The sequence below is a fragment of the Oreochromis aureus genome, linkage group 1 (genome assembly GCF_013358895.1).
Source record: "Oreochromis aureus strain Israel breed Guangdong linkage group 1, ZZ_aureus, whole genome shotgun sequence".
Taxonomy (NCBI): Eukaryota; Metazoa; Chordata; class Actinopteri; order Cichliformes; family Cichlidae; genus Oreochromis; species Oreochromis aureus.
Window position 1 is genome coordinate 6,149,733 of NC_052942.1, and position 11,196 is coordinate 6,160,928.

Below are 11,196 nucleotides of genomic sequence, written 5' to 3' on the forward strand. Positions count from 1 at the left end.
AGAAGTTGTATTCAATATCAATTAAATTGTATTTATATAGCCCCAATTTAAAACAAAATTTGATTCAAGGCACTTTTATTGTAAGCTAAAACCCTACAATAATACAAAGAAAACAGAGAAAACTCCAACAATCATATGACCCATATGAGCAAGCTCTTTAGTGACAGTGGGAAGGAAAAACTCCCTTTTAACAGGAAGAAACCTCTGGTAGAACCAGGCTCAGGGAGGGGCGCTATCTGCCGCGATTGGTTGGGGGTGAGGGGAGGGAGACAAGACAAAGGACATACTGAGGAAGAGAGTCAGAAATTAATAATAACTAATTATTAAATGCAGAGTGGTGCATAAACACATAGTGAGTGTAGAAGTGTGAGGCGAACGAGAAACGCTCAGTGCATCATGGGAATCCTGCAGCAGCCTAGACCTATTGCAGCTTAGGCTTCAGGGTCACCTGACTATATGCTTTGTCAATAAGGAAAGTTTTAAGCCTAATTTTAAAAGTGGAGAGGGTGTCTATCTCCCAAATCCAACCTGTGAGGTTGTACAATAGAGGGGCCTGAAAGCTAAAGGGTCTGCCCCATTCTATTTTTAAATACTCTAGGAAACACAAGTAAACCAGCTGTCTGAAAGCAAAGTGCTCTAATGGGGTGATACAATACTATAAAGTGATTAAGATAAGATGGGGCCTGATTATTGAAGACCTTGTATGTGAAGAGCAGGATTTTAAATTTGTTTCTGAATTTGAGAGGGAGAAGGCAGTATAGGAAAAATATGCACCCTCTTTCTAGTCCCTGTCAGTACTCTTGCTGAGTACTGAGATAAAATAAAGTGAGAGCTTTATTATTACATTCTTTAACAGCATTTCAATGCGCGCGCGCACACACACACACACACACACATGCACGCATGCACACACTCAGACGCATGCTTTCTCTTTATCCTTTCGGTGCCCTTTGATGACTTTGTTTCCATGTCAGCTTTTAAAATGCTGTTAAGATTCTTCAGATGCCAGTGGCTGATTTGGGTCAGTGGACACTTTATCTGTTTGTGTGTATATGTGTGTAGACGTCTGTTTTAAGAAATGTTTTTTTGCAAATTAAGAAAAAAGCATGTTTAAAAGTAAAATGATGCACAAAATGCATCCCAATAACTAGTTCTTTTGTGGAATTCATTGTCACTAGGTGCATTAAGGGGAACCTTCTAAGAGCCTTTTCAAAAATACAAACCCAATTCTAAAAACCTGGGCACACTGTTGAAAATGTAAACAAAAACAGAATTCATTGATTTGAAACTTGCATAAACCCATATTTTATTAATGTTTGCATTTCCACATAAATTTTTTTAAACTGAGAAAATATATCATTTTAAGAAAAATATGAGCTCATTTTGAATGTAATGGTAGCAACACATCTCAAAAAAGCTGATATTCAATTTTCAATTCAATTTTATTTATACAGCACCAAATCACAACAACAGTTGCCTCAAGGCACTTTATATTGTAAGGTAGACCCTACAATAATACATAGAAAGAAAGGCAATGTACTAAAACAAAATGCTGGAGAAAAATGAAAATTACTTGGCAGCATTTCAGTGACATGAAACATCAAATTCATCTCTGATACACTTGACGTAATCTAACTCTGACCATGAACACCATAGCTCCTGTGCATCAATGTATCACAGTGCTTTGCCGTAAACTCACCACAGAAATGCAAGCTAACCTGTTTATCCAACACTAAAGTGCCGAGTAATTTTCATAACACAAAATTAGTATACCTTAGTTTATTTTGCAGAACATTTCACAATATGAAAATACATAATTTATCAAAACACATCATCAGCAGCAGACAAAGGTGTTGGAAAACCTCTTCGCTCTATCTGGCTTCTTTATCTGGCTGCTACGTCATCTTAAATTGGTCTATGATTTGAACGCGCCAGTGCGTCCATTGACCCCAGAGGGTTAATGGAGGTGGGACAGGTGTTTCACATCACCCACCCTCCAACACCCTGGTCCAGGAGAGATGTACCGGATTTAGGTAAGGTGAAAAGGGCATACACGCCAATCTATGGTGGACTCCACCAAACCCTGGTTCATCCGGGGCATTGTTGGAGGCAGAATGGTGGAGGTTTGGTGTGTGCATGGGGATGTTCATATATATCCTCTGGTGCTGGTGGAAATTATGTATGGGGGCAAAATGCATAGACTGAAGTCTGCGGTTAGCTTGCGGCTTAATTTTGGGAACAGATTGGCCTGGGTTCAGTAGGTTAATGTGGGCAGTGTGTTGGGCTGCGTTCGCGACTGGTAGGGTCTGCACTGTGCTCAGCTGTTACACAGAGTCGTCTGACGCTGCCTCTTGTAAGGAAGAGACGTCAGGGCCTGCGCTGTAGGCATCCCCCGTTTCTGGTAACTCGCTCCACGAACGATTTTTCACTAGATCAATCTCGTAATGACACCCAACACTTAGCCTTTGACATATAATTGATATAAATTGATGGTCAAAAGGTGCGCCCTGAAGCAGTGCTCACACTGCCTTGATTAGGAACAGATTGTACACAGTGAGTTCTGACCCTGGCATGCAGAAAAGTGTGTGAAAGCAGGAAATGATTTTCCAGGTGGCTCATTTCAACCCATTGGCTGGTTACATGGGTTATGATAAAACTCTGTAATGAATTACGGTCTGATTTTATTGGCAGAGGATTCGGGGGAATGTGCGCTGATGGTGCGCATCCTGCCTGGACTGTCAGCTGTTGAACTTTGTGCCCATTACTATTAATGGAGTTCCCCATTGAGCACATTGGCATGGGCCTCATGGACCCATTTCCTCAGAGTGGACGGGAATACTGGTTTGTATTAGTTCTGGTGGATTATACAACACGATATCCTATCATGATGTCACAATATGGTGCACAGCAGTGCCGCTGTGTGGTGCACAGCAGTGCCACTGTACACCATTTCTGCAAAGTGTGGCTCAGGCGCTGTTTCAATCATCTCCCAAGCCTCCCAAGCCTCATCCCAAAAGAGATACTGACTGACCAGGGCACACTAAAAGAACTGCATGAATTATTGGGAATTAAATCTGTTCATACCAGCTTTTACCACCTTGTTTACCACCCTCTGTTGTTTATGATGTGGGAGGTGCCCCAGGCCTCCATGGGATTTTCCTCCCTTTGAGTTACTGTTTAGCAACCAAACAGAAAGGGTTGGAGCTAATGAAAGAAAACTGTGAGGAAGGTCCAGGCCCAGCAAAAACAGGAAATTCAATATATTCTGGACCAGAGAGCAAAGCTACACACATTGGAGAGGTTGTCACTGGAGAATTTCCTTGTATTGTAAAGTACTTGTATTAATTCGTTCTTCTAGCTCAAAGTTACTTGCCAAGTGGCAAGGGCCCTTCGTGGTCACGTGGTCTTCATGAGTGGGGGGACATTCACTATGAAGTGGTATGGTTGGACAGGGGAGAAGTCACACTGGTATATCACCTCAACCTCCTCAAAACATGGAGCGAGGCTGAAACTGCTTCTCTGGTGAGCCCTGTGAAGGAGAGAGATGAACTGGGGCGGGAAGTGCCAAATTCCACCATTCTTGCCTTCCTCCATTGTGATGACCATCTCACACAGGTCCAGGGAGCAGATGTTGATGCACTGCAACAGTGTTTTGCAGATGTGTTCTTCCCCTTGCCCAGCCATACCAATCTCATAGAGCACTATTTCGAAATTTGAAACATGCCCAGGTACGATAGAGCAGGGGTCGGCAACCCTAGGCACGCGTGCCACCGTTGGCACGCGAAGGGTTAACTGATGGCACGCACGACCATAGCTGGACTGGCCATCGGGCATACCGGGCATTTGCTCGGTGGCCCGATGATTTTTTTTAAAATTATTATTATTTATTTTTTTTGGTGGTGGATTGGCCAGACGCTGGTCGGTGTGTAAAAATAACTCAGTTGTTTGGTGTTGGCCATGGCTAGCTTCCACAGATTCAGTAAAATTAACAAGTGGTGGAGACCAGCAGGTGGATGAGGGAAGGGGAGGCAGGAGGAGGAGAGACCCGAGGCAGCCGCCGGTCGGAGCGTCAGGTGAACTAAACTTCAGGTAAGAAGTTATGACCTGCAGTCTATCTGGGTCAGATATAAACCAAGTTTAGGTGCAGTTTATTTTCGTTGTGCTGACTTTTTACAGTCTAGCTAGCTAGCATGACGGAATTTATATACTGCTGGGCGGGTGCTATGATTTTATTGATAGTGAACTTTATTTTATTCATAAGGTTAGTTAGTAGAGTTGCTAACCGTCCCGTACAAACGGAATCGTCCCAATGATCAGCTGATCGGCTTTTCTCTCTTGTTTGTTTATCGCCCACTTTGCGCCAGAAAGAGGAAACTGCCGGATGTCGCACTAAACAACAGCAGCACGCAGGCCTGGACTGGGACAAAAAATCGGCCCGGGCATTTTCACTAGAGACCGGCCCACCAGGATATAGTTTGAAAATGTGACGTCATTCAGGGGTAAAACCGCAAAGGATTCTGGGAACTTGAGGCAAGAGGTACTAGCGCACGCAGGCTTTCAATTGAACTCAGTTACACAGCGATAAAAAGTAACACAAAAAATGGCAAGAAGCTGTTGTATTATTAACTGCAATAGCCGGTCGCATGACAGCCATGGGAAGCCGACGGGTAAAGAGATCGTTTTTTTTTATCGGATTACGTCGTTGAAGAGAAATTTTTTAAGCCATGTTTCCGAAGTAAGAGCCGACAGATGGTCTGGATATACCAAATATAACGTCTCAGAACACTCCAGCTCACATGTTAGTCTGCTCCAAGCATTCCCACAAAGGTCAGTGTTTTGTAGTAGTTAATACGTCATTTTTCTTAACATAATCGGTGATAGGTTACAAGCAAGTCTGGCGCTGAATAGAAATTGTGGCGCTATGCTCCTTTATTTATTGTGCATAAATAGTGAATTGTCCTGACAGAATATTGCGTTTTGCTTCTGTTATTACCACGGTACATTGACAAAAACATATACTTTTATTCACAGGATAAAACAGTTGTTTTGTATCACTAATTGTCCAGTGCAATTACAACATACAATATTATTGTCACTGCTACATTTCTGTAATGCGCACCAGAAATTATTTCCACTACTAATTAATTACCGTTGAGCTCAAAGGTTATATTGAGACTGGTAAACTTACCTTTGTTTGTACGATGGTCTTTCGTTCTACACGGTGCATTTCAAGGTCCTGTACCCATCCGTCGGTAAACTGTACCTGGGCTTGTTGCAGTGACCTGAAGTTACTAAAAACTTCATGAGTGTATGCACTCACTCCAAGAACCGTATAATTATAAATCTGAGCGTGGTGAAAGTTGGGCAGTACGCTAACATCTTTTGTCCACTCTATGTGCTCCTTTGAATTTTTCCTGGTATCTTTTCTTTGCCTTGTTATGATTTAATGTTGTCAGTGTTTTGTTTTATGTCATGTTTAAGGATTTGTTCTCGGTTGTATCTCACGTTTAGTTTAGTTCAGGTTCCATGTGTCATTCTGTCTGTCTGTCTCTCAGTGTCAGGTCTGCGTTTTGGTGTAGTGTTCTCGTTTCCTGTTTTATTGTGAAGGTCTGCGTCTCATGTGAGTGTGTTCAGTTTTACCTCTGTCTCGTCTGGTTGATTATTCCCAGCTGTGTTCCCCACCTGTGTGTAATCTCCCTGTGTTTCTCTGTGTGTATTTAAGTCGCGTCCTCTGTCTTTGTAGGGGCTGATCTGTCTGTGTATCCGCCGTGTTCCACTCGTGTGTCTGGTGTTAGAATCTTAGTTTGTAAATAGTTGTAAATAGTCTTGTCAAGTAGCAATCGTGTATTTTGTTCACCTTGTACATATTCTTCACTGCAGCAGCCTAGTAGGCGTGAGAAGCCATTTTTGTTGATTAAGTTTTCTCCTGTTTTTTGTTAGAAAGTTAGGTAAGTGGATTGTCTTTTGGTTGGTGTTTATTTTGTGTAGGAAAGCATAGGGGCCAGTAGGGAGTTTTGTTTGTTCTTTTTGGCACTGCTCACAGCTGAAGCAAATAAATGGCTGCTTAGCATTTTAGAAGACATTGTTGTTTGTGTTCTTGCTTTGGTGGAGCGTGAGTGGGCCAATTTCTTGTTGCGTTCATACACGCCTAGGCAAAGAATGTAACATAAATGGGGGCTCGTCCGGGATCCGTCTGTCTTCGCTGGAGGGTCCAAGGGACCGCTTCAGCATTCCGTCTTCGCTGGAGGGTCCAAGGGACCGCTTCAGCATTCCGTCTTCGCTGGAGGGTCCGAGGGGCCTGTCCAGCCTTCGTCCGTCTCCGCTGGAGGGTCCGAGGGACCGCTTCAGCCATTCGTCTTCGCTGGAGGAGCCCGTCCAGCCATCAGCGTCGCCTGCAGAATGGCAACCAGTGACTTGTGCGCTGGTCCTTATTTCTCCAGGACTACAACACTGACACCCGGTACACAAAGGGCTTAGAAAACGTCATGGCTGATGTCCTCTCTAGGTCATGAATCAAATATTTCATTTGGGGTTAAATGTTTGATTTTTGGGTGGGGGGAAATGTTATAATTTAATGTTGTCAGTGTTTTGTTTTATGTCATGTTTAAGGATTTGTTCTCGGTTGTATCTCACGTTTAGTCTAGTTCAGGTTCCATGTGTCATCCTGTCTGTCTCTCAGTGTCAGGTCTGCGTTTTGGTGTAGTGTTCTCGTTTCCTGTTTTATTGTGAAGGTCTGCGTCTCATGTGAGTGTGTTCAGTTTTACCTCTGTCTCGTCTGGTTGATTATTCCCAGCTGTGTTCCCCACCTGTGTGTAATCTCCCTGTGTTTCTCTGTGTGTATTTAAGTCGCGTCCTCTGTCTTTGTAGGGGCTGATCTGTCTGTGTATCCGCCATGTTCCACTCGTGTGTCTGGTGTTAGAATCTTAGTTTGTAAATAGTCTTGTCAAGTAGCAATCGTGTATTTTGTTCACCTTGTACATATTCTTCACTGCAGCAGCCTAGTAGGCATGAGAAGCCATTTTTGTTGATTAAGTTTTCTCCTGTTTTTTGTTAGAAAGTTAGGTAAGTGGATTGTCTTTTGGTTGGTGTTTATTTTGTGTAGGAAAGCATAGGGACCAGTAGGGAGTTTTGTTTGTTCTTTTTGGCACTGCTCACAGCTGAAGCAAATAAATGGCTGCTTAGCATTTTAGAAGACATTGTTGTTTGTGTTCTTGCTTTAGTGGAGCGTGAGTGGGCCAATTTCTTGTTGCGTTCATACTAGAGATGGACCGATCCGATATTACGTATCGGTATCGGTCCGATACTGACCTAAATTACTGGATCGGATATCGGCGAAAAATAAAAAATGTACTCCGATCCATTAAATATCAAAAAAAGCATCTCACAAAACTTGCAACACCGCGTAACTCGGCTCATAACCATAGCACGTTGCAGCAGTATGCCTCATGTGATAGAGCGGCTGTGTGTATTTGTAGCCTCGCTACCAAACCAGCATTTCATCTCCGAGGAAGTTATCCCAGAGAGAAGTAAAGCAAGTGTGTAAGTTCATCTCTGAATGTTTGTAAAGCGTTCCCATGTTAAGCTTAACAACCGATATATGGAGCGAGTGCTTCTCTCTCCCTCACCTTCCTGCCACTACTTCAATCGTGAAACTGCTTAATGATCAGCTGATCGGCTTTTCTGTCGCGAGTGCGTCTCTCTTCTTTGTTTTTGGCCCACTTCCCGCCAGAAAGAGGAAACCAGCGGCTGAACAACAGCAGCACGTTTAAGCTTGATAAGCTGTTGTTAGAATTTATTTAATATTACTTTCTACACCAGGATCCTTTTCTACATAGCTGACGGCTGGTAACTGTGCAGGGGCGGATCTAGCAAAGTGCAGCCAGGGGGGCCGATAGGGCATGAACAGGGAAAAGGGGGCACAAAGACATACTTTTCTTTCTTATTCTCATTTAAAATGTCTAGCTTTTAATAAATAATTATCTGAATCTTACACCCAAAGTTTTAATCTGATGTAAAATGTATAGAAGTCCATTACTATATATATTAACTCTTAAGTCTATATACCCTAGTAAGCTATAGTACTTTTTCCTTTGGGAAGGTACCATCTGTGAATTCTGCAATTCTGTTGAAGAAAGATGTTGAATCTATTTAATTATTCTTGAAAAATAATTTGTTTCTGTGCATTTTTTTTCACCCTGCATCAAATTAAAGTTGATTACATCGATTAAGCATCATGAGGTGGAGGGTGGGGGGTTCCCTATTTTTTTTTTTTTTTTTTTTGCTGGGAGTTTGCAACCCTATTAGTTAGGTTGCTTTATATTTCTGCTAAGTACTCTTTAAAATACCAGAATAGGGAGGATGGAGTAGGTTTAAGTTAGGTAAGGTTTATTAGATTGATCAGTGTTGCTGAACTATGAAATATATTGGGTGCAGTGTATTTTTTACACACAGGTATAACAGAATAGCTTTAGTGTTGTTGTTTATTTAAACTTGAGTATGAACTTATACAAAATGCAGCAAGATATTAAAAAAAACAGTTTTATTGATTAAAAAACACAATATCGGATTCATATCGGTATCGGCAGATATCCAAATTTATGATATCGGTATCGGACATAAAAAAGTGGTATCGTGCCATCTCTAGTTCATACACGCCTAGGCAAAGAACGTAACAGCCTTTTCGTCGAGTCTGTCTTTGTACGGACCGGCATTGTTCTCGTTAGTTTTGTACATTCCTTTTTTGTGCGGCAAAGAAAAACCAAGAAGGTATTGGAACCGGAGAATGAACGTTTTGCGGTGCTGCAAATGCTTGCATTTGCTGCGGTACTTGGATTGTTTTGCCTCGAGTTCCCGGCATGCAATGCGCGAAAGTCACGTGATCTGTCAATCGCTATAGGAAAAACCTTAAATTAAGACCAAGAACACTAGAGGTGAGACATAATCATGAATTACTATTAAAATTAATAAATGACAGATTTAGTGATATTTTCATAAACACATCCTTTCCTTTTTTTGTTCTCCATTTTCTTTAGTTCGTCTATAAGATTGCTAAACAAGGGGGAGGGTGCATCCGGCCTCCTTGGCTGTAATTGGTCCAGCCCAGAGTTGATCATGACCAATTGGCCAATCCAACACCTTTCATTATATATACCCTTCCCCCCCCAAAAAAAAAAAAAAAAAATCCATCGGCCCATAAAAACAAAAAATCGCCAGCGGCCCACCGGGCAAATGCCCGGTATGCCCGATGGCCAGTCCAGCTATGGCAGCACGTTTAAGCTTGATCAGCTGTTGTTAGAATTTATTTAATATTAATTTCTAGTATCAGCTGATGTTTGCTGGAGCCACAGCTGTAAAAGCTGCTGGTCATGATATCGGTTTGTATATCTGGTGAGAGGGAAACATGAAGGTGAAACCAGGAGATGTCCTTACTGAATCATCAGAGCTGAACAGGTGATGGAGAAACAGGTTTACCTTTTAGGTCACATGAATGGGGTGAATGGAAGTTATGAACGGTTTCTGAGAGACAAATAACACCAGGATCCTTTTCTATGTAGCTGACAGCTGGTAACTGTGCAGGGGCGGATCTAGCAAAGTTTTGTCAGGGGGCCAGGTAGGGCATTAACAGGGAAAGGGGGACACAAAGAAATACTTTCTTATTCTCATTTAAAATGTCTGGCTGTTGTTAAATAATTATCTGAAGCTTACAACCCAAGTTTTTATCTGACGTAAAATGAATAGAAATCATACATTTACCAACAAGACAGTGTACATCACTGTTACAACAGCGTTTGTTTTCATTCAAAGGCTTTATGGCTTTAATATCTGGGGGGCCGGTCTTTAGTCAAAATGCATCCATAGACTCAAGACACAATGCATTTTTGGGACTTTCAGGTGTATGGACCAATGTTTTATTTTCTGATCAAACCAGAAAGCTTTAATGAGCAGCTAGATTTGTCTCGCATTAACTGGCTGAGTTAATCGAAGCAGCTGGAATCCACAGCTGTGTGTGTTCATGGAGCTTGCATTTTCACCTGCTGGACATCACTACCTGACAAGTTTAACTGTCTTCAGAACATTGCAGAGGCCTTATTGACAGTATTTGGCTCTACATATCTGTGTGAGCAGATTTTTTCTCACATGAGTTTCCTCAGGTAGCCATTTGAATGTTGGACACTCGGAGACCTGTGTCTCTGAGTGGGAGACCAGTGATCACATTAACATGTGTGTCTCTGTATTAACAAACATACCATATTGGCCCAGTTTATTTTTCTTATCACTGTTGTGAGGAGACCATAAATAGCATTTGTATTTTCTGTTGTACAGTTCATTTACTGTTATGGAGTTCTTGTTATGACTAAAAAGTGTCTTTTTTTTGTTTCAAAATAGCTGATAACTATTCGCTGATAGCTGCCAACATTTGCAAACAAATATAATTCTATAAAGTGGTCCTATATAATGTGTAACTGTTCATATAGAGCGTTATTAAATTTATTGTTAATGCAATCATATGGCACACTGACTTCTGAGGAAATTTTAAATGGCACTCGCCATCAGAAAGGTTGCCTACCCCTGCAATAGTGCATTCACGGCCCTACAAGTCATCTAAACATAAGAGGCAAATTGTTCAGAAAGAACTGGCTGAGCTGCTAAAAGTAGGAATAATAAGAGTGCCTGGTGTAGCCCCATAGTTCTTATGCAGAAGAAAGACAGGGCTATACGATTCTGTGTTGACTATCGCAAGGTGAATGAAATGTCACAGTTTTATTCTTATCCCATGCCAGGTCAAGAAGCTCCTGCACCAGCTAGGCACTGCTCATTTTTTCATGATGCTGGATTTAACCAAAGGTTACTGATAGATTCCCTTGTTCCAGAGTCCAAGGAAAAACTTGCCTGGGGGAGGGTCTCCTCCCTCCCCCATGCGATCTTGGGACACCAGTGGGCGCAGTGGCGGTGACGGCCAGGATCTGATCCAGCGAGCTGTTAGAGATAACTGCAGGACCGGTCCGGCAGTTATTCCACCTGGCAGGCAAAACACTGCAGCCTGCTTGCTCCACATAGCTGCAAGCTTGGCCACCATTCGGGCCAGCAGCTCCAGTGGCTGGCCTGGTCATGGTTCTGCCATGCCACGATCCTGGGTTTCGGCAACAGTATGACTAAATGACGGACCCGACCACATAGTTCGCAATTTCAACACTT